At 35.5% G+C, this 9,512-nt stretch overlaps 1 long non-coding RNA gene across 6 annotated transcripts; it reads left to right on the forward strand.

The window, feature by feature from the left end:
• Positions 1-2,887: 2,887 nt before the first annotated feature.
• LOC113350559 lies at positions 2,888-5,841 on the forward strand. Of its 6 annotated transcripts, none has more exons than XR_003360966.1 (7): positions 2,888-3,245; positions 3,323-3,478; positions 3,581-3,659; positions 3,807-4,028; positions 4,703-4,873; positions 5,012-5,094; positions 5,187-5,841. It is a non-coding gene; the product is annotated as an uncharacterized LOC113350559 (long non-coding RNA). The 6 variants fall into 6 exon arrangements; XR_003360965.1 differs by having other exon boundaries at positions 3,336-3,478; XR_003360967.1 differs by having other exon boundaries at positions 3,378-3,478.
• Positions 5,842-9,512: the final 3,671 nt, after the last annotated feature.

The following is a 9,512-nucleotide window of genomic DNA, read 5'->3' on the forward strand; positions in this document are numbered from 1 at the left end:
CTGAGTGTAAGTATTCCAGATTGTGAGGTTTGCTAGCTTTATGTATTGCAAACAAATTTCCAATCCTTGATCTCTAATCTAAAGGGAAATCAAATAGGATTATCTGTTAGCGGTAGATTGGTATCAAAATTTTTAAATTTGGTCGAAGCAACTCTTAAGCTATAAAGGACATCAACAAAGGGAATCAAATGCGTAGAACCTTGCGAGGTACAAGATATGTAAAAGCAGGACCGTAACTAAATCGCTTGGGGGATAGATTCGGTCTCAACTACATTCCAGTCCGAAGTATGATAGTAGGCTAGTGTATGTAGAAGCTTAATACAGTTTGGTGTTCAAATATGGACGAGGTCCCGAGGTTTTCTCTGCAATTACGGTTTCCTCGTTAACAAAACTTCTGGTGTCTTGTGTTTTTCCCTTTCGACATTATTTTGTTTATGAAAAAGCAGGGGTCTAACAACCACATCCAATATTTCGTTTGGAAATCTGAATAGACAAACCCCAATATACTTTCAAGAGAATCAACTAGACAGTCAGACTCAATCTAGAGAAAAGTATATCAAAGAGTTTTATATCTCTATCTCTCAATTCAATCCGCAATCAGAAAATAGTAATTCGCGAGCCTGATTGAATATAAGAGAAGTAACTTGAACGGTACCAAAGACCAATGTTCAAGGATCAATCAATTTCAATCAACAACCAAATGTTAGATTTCCAAATTGATCAATTCAACGCACAACCTGTGACATTTCAATTATATAACAAATATAATGCGAAAAAGAAATAACAAAGACACAAGAATTTTGTTAACGAGGAAAACCGCAAATGCATAAAAACTCCGGGACCTAGTCCAGATTTGAACACCACATTGTATTAAGCCGCTACAGACACTAGCCTACTACCAATGAACTTCGCACTAGAATATATTTCAACCCTAATGAATCTCACACTGATTCGAGGTACAGTTGTGCTCCTTACGTCTCTGATCCTAGCACGGTATTGCGCACTTGATTCCCTTAGCTGATCTCACCCACAACCAAGAGTCGCTATGACCCAAATTCGAAGACTTGATAAACAAATCTGTCTCACATAGAAAAGTCTACTGGAATAGATAAGTCTGTCTCCCACAGAAATACCTACGAGTTTTGTTCCGTCTTTTGATAAATCAAGGTGCGCAGGAAACAATTGATAAACCGGACTTATATTCCCGAAGAACAACCTAGTATTATCAATCATCTCACAATAATATTAATCGTATGGTAGCGAACAAGATATTATGGAATCAAAAACGATGAGACGAAGATGTTTGTGACTACTTTTTATCTTGCCTATCGGAGAATCAATCTCGAGAAAATCTTAGAGAAGATAGTATTACTCAATATGATAAAACAGGGAAGATCAGAGAACACGAAACTACAGAGAAAATAGTTGGGTCTGGATTCACAATCCCAATGAAGTCTTTAAGTCGTTAACCTACATAGTTTCGTGAATAACCTAAGGTTAAAGGAGAATTGAATCTAGCTTATACAACTAGTATCACACAGGAGGTGTGTGGATTAGGTTTCCTAGTTGCTAGAGTTCTCCTTTATATAGTTTTTAAATCAGGGTTTTCAATATAAGTTACCTTGGTAACAAAGCATTCAATATTCGCCGTTAGATGAAAACCTGATTAGATTCGAGCTAATATCTTTCAACTGTTAGATCGAACTTATCTTATTATACACAAATGAAATGTACCCTCATTTAGGTTTAAGTAACTGTACCTAAACGCGTACACCATGTTGGCTCAACAGTAATCAACCAAGGTTAGATATATGTACACTCTCATATCAACCTTGTTAATCTTAACCATAACTAGTTCCAATGACTCAAATGTAACTAGTTAAAGAGTTGTTCAATTGTTATATTCTCATAGAAGTATACAACAACACAATTGAAGCAAAATCGGTTTGATTTACTCGAATCAATTCATGGACATTATAGATATGGTTTGCAAAGAATGCTTTCCTTAATATATAAATGTATTAGTTCATGACCAACCGATTTTAGAACTTTAACCACTCAAGTGTGCATACGGGTACGCATACCTAATTAGCTGGTCTGAGTTTGGGTTCGTCAGTATGCGAACGAGTACGCATACTTAAGTACACTTCCAAAACCTAGCATAAATTCCCGGACCTATACCTTACGCAAGTACGCGTACCGGTATGTGTACTTGGTACACGGAATTTCACAACTTCAAGTACGCATATGGGTATGCATACTTTAGTTCAGGTCATGGATCACATAATGCAAATATGCACACTATGTAATCCAATGATGGTTAAGTATTCTAAACTTTATTTCAATCATTGAAACTTTCTTAGAGGATGACAATAGCCCCTTTCACACACTATGAGCATCAAAGAGATTTTCGAGTTATTGAAATAATCATAACGAAACATTCCAAGTCTACACCAAATGATTGTATCACACAAACCATGTAAGATGTTACACTAGTCCAGAAAGGGATATTAATCACGCTTTTAAATGACAAATTAATTGTGTGATTAGAATGTTACAAACAAATTCTGTCGTATAACATGAAAATGGTAGGATCCTTCATTTAACGCCAAAAAACTGTTATTTTCGAACGTGACAATTTACTAGACGTGTGATTTTAAGATGATGAATTAAATAACGGAATATATACGACAAATAAATTAAATTTATTTACGCCCACCATTGATTTTGTATTTCATACCAAAAAATGACCAGTTATATTATCACGTAAATGTTTTTATAGCCGCTGGCATAGTTGCCATCAGTCTTTGTTTTTTGGTCGGTTTGACATACACCCATCTTTATCTTTGACCCATATTCATTTCTCGCTCTACTTCCTGTACTCTAATCTAACATAACTGCGCCTCTCTCTTTCTTCTTCCTCTTCTCCTCGATTATGAGCGAAGCTTTGGCAGATTATCCCCGAAAGTAGTTTCTTTATTTCATTTATTTGTTTTTCAATAGTATTATTCAGTCATACAAAAGTTGAAGAGAGAATTGTGGAGTATTCTTCCTCTTAAGAGTTTATATGACTGAATTCTACCAAACCCTAACCCTGAATTACTCAAATCACACACACAATTGTACGTGTTTCATTATCTTCCCAACCCATAGTTGTTCAGATTTAGCCGTATAACGAACCCAATTTTCGTTTTACCTTCTTAAACCCTACTTTCGTCTTGTTTTTTCCCCTATAGAAGTATAAGGTAATGATCTTCCAACCTCCAATTTTCCATTTATTCTTTATTATTATCAATATCTTCACTAAACATGTTAGCTCTAGATGATGTTTGCAGATGTTTATTAGTAATTGATGTTGTCCTGACCCTGACAAGCAGACAAGGTAAAGACCCTTCTCTTTTCATTCAATAACTCCATCCAGATCTGTAATTAGATCTATGTTTTGAAGATCCTTTCATGTTGAAGATTTATGTTTAAGGTAAAGGCTACATTTCAATCTTCCTCTTATCTTGTTTATTCTGACAGTTCCACTGGTTCCTAGGTTTCACTTGGTATTAATATTATTGATAACTTGATTTAGCTAGAATGACTGGTTATGGAAGTGGATGGTCACCTCATGCAAATTTTCGTTGTGGTGTGGGATGTTTCCAGTACTCTGGGTAAGAAAGCAAACTCTAAAAATATAATCGACAAAATTTTGATTGAATGTAATGTTTACACTTATCTCAATCCAACATTATAAGTTTGTATTGTAGAATTTAGTAATTCGTATCTCAAATTTACTGATCTCTTTTGCATTATATTAGGATGGTGTTGGTGGGTAGGTATTGAGGGAGGAGGATCATGTTAGAAGGAGTGTTTTTTTGGTGCCTATGGAGGATTAAGAGGTGGTGGTGTGGATACTGCAGGCGATGGTGGACTATCAAAGGCTGCTGTTGGAGGTAGAGGCATAAGTGGTTGAGGTGATGGTGGTGGGCAATTCCCTCACAAAGAATTTGTTAAAAGGCATTTTGACCCAAACTAATACGGTACCTCGTGAAATAACCTTTTTTTCATTTCGAGAACACTGTCTTTTCCTTTTTTTTAAATAAATATAGGAAAACAGAATTTATTAATCTGTTGCACTATGTCTTAGTTCACATGCCAGTTTATAAAGGAGGCTACTGGGGGTTGACACATGTCCTAGTATACATTTTATAGTCATGAACATTTTCTTGCTCGTCCATACACTCAATGAATACGGTTTACGGATGTTTGGTTTGCTAGAGTTAGAACCTTTTAGGGGTCGTATCTTCTTCTTTGCATTTCCCTCTTTTCATTTCTTCTTTACTTTATCAGTTTTCATCCTATATGTTGTAAACTTTGCTGTTATTACTTACCTTTAAAAGTAAAATAAAAGTCAGGGTTTTCTTTTTCTTAAAACATGAAAGTGTACCGCGTTGAAGGTCATCTTGAAGCAAATCTTTAACCTTATTTCAGTGCTTAAGTTGAGCTCTTTATTTTGGAGAAATAACCTTAGATTGTGTATATTAACAATACTAGTTTATATTATTATAATAAAAATGGATCATCTTGGTTGCCGGCCATGTACACATTATCATAATTTTTCCATTGAGGAATTCAAAGTTTATAATCTCCTCTCATTTTGCATGTAGCTAATATTTATCCTTGAACACAGTACTTAATGTATCATTTCGTATAGGATGATTCATAAGAGAAGTGAGGAGCTTGTGCATGCAGCTGGATAGAGGTGGTCGCAAGCAGTATTGTTAATAATGGTATCTCAGGATCTAGAGGACATCAGTTTTCTGCTGCCATAACTACTAGTGCATACGCAGATGAATTTGACACTTCTGTTGCAAAACTGTACATTGTAAGCTCTCCTGATTTACTTGGCAAACAGTTGGTTAAACTTTTGTACTAGATTATTTGTCTTTAGGCATACCATGAGCAACTTTTGTAGTATGTTTTTGATTTACTTACTAACAACGGCTCGCGGCTCTACGTGCAGTTATCTTAATCCATCTCCACGAGTACGAAAATGCGTTGTCGGTTTCGGGACCATTATATGAGAATACTGATCCCCTTGATGAGGTATTAATTATGATGATTATTAGTGATATTTTTTTATCTTACTGTTATTTCGCTATATCAAACGATTGATTTTTTCATTATTTTTCTTTCAGATAACTGCTCTTCATATCTGCCTTCTGTTACTGGATGTTCCATTAGCCTCCAATAATGCAACAAAAGCTGCTGAAGTTTCTATCCTTTATGCCTTTCTAATTGGATTCTCGGGGTATCATCTATTCTATATGAAGCGTTTATGAATAGTGATGCAGAAAGCATATCCGACTTGGTTGTCGAATTGGGTAGTCTGTGGTTCTCAGTTTGGTCTTTTGCTTTTTGAGGAGCTTCAGCTTGAAATCATATATTCTGTTTGAAGCGTTTATGAATAGTGATGCAGAAAACACATCAGACTTGGTTGCCAGATTGGGTAGTCCGCGGTTTTCAGTTTGGTCTTTGCTTTTTGAGGAGCTTCAAGAAGAAAGCAGTTGCATCTGCATATGTTGATAGAGCAAGGCCTCCAAATGATGGTGATTATGACTGACGTTATGCGATAGAGTTGGAGTACTTGTTTCGAGAGGTGAAATGATTTGTGGCCAAAGCTTATGCAGCTCCTGTAAGAGAGCGACCAAATTAGAGTCGCAAGGTGACTGGATCTAATTAGTTTTAATGTTCTATATGTAGCTTTAGGTTGCTAGTATACTTTGGATTTGTAATCGGAGATTATATTTCTTATTTGTTATTTTTGGTAATTAGAATTTTGTTTCATAATCAGAATTTTGTTTCCCTTCCAGATAATTTCAGATACATCAAATCTGAATCTGATTGAATTTCAGATTCAGAAAATCTGAATATCGAAGCCTGGATCTGAATTAGTAGCCAAAAAAACGACAGAAAATTCTTGTTTGAATTAGTAATATAATTTTTATGAAAATGCCTCTGTTATTATTATTGTGACAGATGTTAACCGTTTTTTTATTTTACAGACAATTGTAGTTGCAGGAAATCCTACACTACACCCCTCACAAGATTTCATTAATATTCAATTCATTTTTGGATTAACAATCTTAATTCATTTTTGGATTAACAATCTTAATTTTATTGATGAATCTTTGAACAATCTTACAAGAAAAGATAAAGGAATCGAGAATAATCACTGCTCTAGATTTTCTCTCTCCTATTTACTTACTTCTCATTCAAAAAAAAAGATCTCCCCCTCTCCTTTACAACTGAATGGTTATTTATAGGAAATTACATAGTGGATGACAGCTAATCTGTCCTTTATTTTCGGATATGATTTGCGACATTCTCGCACCCTTACAAACACCAATCTCGCAAACTTCCTTATTTTCGCAGGATCGTCACACTTTTCTCATGATTTGGCTGATGTCGTTTATTATGTCATTTCTGAAATTGTTCTGCGACACTGTCGTGTTGTGTTATTAATAATTTCGCTGAAGCATTATTGTTGCGATATTATGATCCTACATCTTGCCTCTTCTCATATCTTCTCTGCGAAGTAGAGAACGATGTGAGAAATGCCGCAGCTATCCATCATTTCATATTCTGTATTTATCACACGTATCCTTTCTCCCATCTGTTTCTTGACACATCTTCTGTAACCGCTGCTTTTCAACTGCTCACGTCTTTTCGCATTAATTGTGTTTATCTTCTCGAAAATCTCCTCTATATTACTCTCTTACTCTCCCTTCTTTTTTACTCTCTTTTTCATTCTCTGCAACTTCATCTTTTCTCCGTAAATTCCTTGCTGTAATTTTTCTTCTTTCCTTTTCAATCTTTTAATTCTTCCATTCCATATTGTTCCCTCTGTAGATCTTCACTGTTCGTAATTTTCTTCTTTTTAATTTTTACGAATTAATCTTCCTGCTGGTGTTTCCATGGATTCATCGAGGTTAGTTTTCTTTTTCTTTCTTATGGGTTTTGCTGAAATTGATCTTGCTTACTGCCTTATTTGATGTTGTTTATGTGATTCCCATACTGTTGTTATTTCAGCAAAAACGCCTCTAACACCAAATTTACGGTTCAGAACCCTAATATTCCCAAATCGCAGCATAAGGTTGTTGTAAACAAAAGAAAGTCTGCGGATCATAAGGTAGTAAGAAACATTATTCTTTTCTAATAAAATATTGTTGCCTCTGTTTCTTATCTGGATTGTGATTCGCAGGGTGATAAGGATGCCAACAAACCTCTCAAGAAATCTCGCCACCTCAAAACCGTTGAAACCTCTGTTCCATTTCACTTACTTATCCCTTCAAAATCTCCTGCGACATCTTCGCAAGTTAAACCATTATCTCCAATTCGCGAAAAGGTTGCCTCAGATTTCATCCCTTCAACTGACCTTTCAATGATTGAAACCCCCCTTATTAATCCTTCTGTGAATGAAACTTCTTCTCCTCCTATTGATAATGTTTCCCAATCTTCTATCATTGCCAGTTCTCTACCTGAGCCTCTTCCTGTAATATATTGCTTTCAAAGTTTTGTCTGAGGTTCTGGATGATGTTAAGAAGTCTCCCATTGATCCTGTCAAGTCTGGTGTTTGCGAAATTCTGAGTAAGTATTTTGGCTCTGACAGAGCTGCTTCGCAAACAGCTTTGGAAAAAGAGGTTGAAACCTTGAATAAGAATCTCCAAATGATGACTTTAGAGTGTAATGCTCTTCGTCTCGAAAATCAAAAGCTCCAGAATGTTTCGCTGGATCGCGACAATCTTCGCAAGAAGAATGATGAACTGAGAGGTATGATTTCCTTATTGTGTCTTCAATTTCCTTTCTAATGATTTTATCCTTTCCATATTTAATTGTCCTTGAAATCCCTTTTTCGCATGTTAAGCCTTAAACCAGAAACGAATAATGGAGAGATATCAATTTGAATCTGCTGTTGAAGAAGCCCGTGTTGATAAAGAGATTTTGACGGATCAATATAACCAATTAGATAACCTCTATTCATACTGTTGATCATATAAATAATCTTACCAATGAAAATACCCAATTAGTTCAGAGGCAAAATTTATTTAAGTAATGAAATATCTCGCCTCTCTTATTCTTTAACTAAAGCTAATCTAGGGATGGAAACTTTATCAGATGAGAATAAAACTCTATCTCAAGAGAAGCGAACTTGTTTAAACAAGATGGCGATATCTTCGCAACAACTTAGCATCCTTCAGAAAGTATGTGATGACCAAGAACAATCTCTTCGCTCTTTGAGAAATGAACTTAAAGAAGTAACAGAGTCATCTATCGCTGAAAGAGATACACTCATTCAAGGTAGAATAGCTTTAAGTGTAAAGGCGAACCAACTTAAAGAACAATATTCCAAATTAGAAGAATCTTATTCTTCACTTGCGAAGAAAAATGCCTTTCTTATTTCTAAAGAGAAAAATCTTCAGTCTCGACTTAAAGGTTTAGTTGGAGATAAATTTGATGATGCGATGGACCGTTGGGAGAATAGTTGTCTGACCTTGATTCAACACCTTATTTCGCAAAAGGAAGGTAGTCATAACAGTTTGACTGCCTTAACTATCTTTTCTTTGTCATACCTTTTTGAGTTCTTCATCTTACTGAAATTTTGTATTCTACTTTTCGCAGAGTCTGAGAAAAATCTTCATTCCTCCATTTCTGTTTTGGAGGCTAAATATGCCAAAATTCGCAAAGAAAATGCACTACTCGTCTCTGTCCTTACTGGTTCTCGCGACCGAGCAAAAAGAAGACTTGATTATCTTGCTTACTTTAAGGATATTCAAGATAGGAATCATCAGAGAGCACTTCTTCGTCAAGTTCATCTCCGGGCTGAAGTTCTTGTGAATGATATTTTATTGTCCAAATCTCTTCCTCCTACATCAATCGAACCTTTGGAAGTAGATGATGATGAAATTCCTCGTCCTGCTGACAGTGATTATGATTATGAAAGTGGTGGAGAGAATATCTTTTGGAAGATGAAGAAGAGATCCCTTCTAAGGAAGCAACTGCTGGTGCTAATCAAGATGGAAGCGAAAAAGAAATCCCTTCTAAAGAAGTAATTGCTGGCGATAATCAAGATGGCGGCGAAAAAGAAGTCCCTCTCAAAGAAATTATTGTTGGTGAAGATCAGAATCGAAATGAAGAAAAGGCTGGCGATAATGAGAACATTGGCGAAGAGCGTCCATTGTCTCCTTCTACTGGAATTAATACTGAAGCATGAGCTTCTTATCTAGTTCTATCTTCTTGAACTGTTTCATCTTTATTATTTCTTGCGAATAATATTCTTCAACCAACTTTGGAATTAATTTTCTCTTTTAGTATTTTGCTGGCGAGAAAGATAATGCCTCTTGTTTACTGATTCCCATACTTGCCTCTCATTATCTTTCTTGCGAGAAATGATCTGTTATGAATACTTATAAATATTTTGTTTTGTCATGTGGTCTTATTTTGCCTTCCTAATTAAAGGTCTT

Source organism: Papaver somniferum, chromosome 2, assembly GCF_003573695.1.
Source record: "Papaver somniferum cultivar HN1 chromosome 2, ASM357369v1, whole genome shotgun sequence".
Classification (NCBI taxonomy): Eukaryota; Viridiplantae; Streptophyta; class Magnoliopsida; order Ranunculales; family Papaveraceae; genus Papaver; species Papaver somniferum.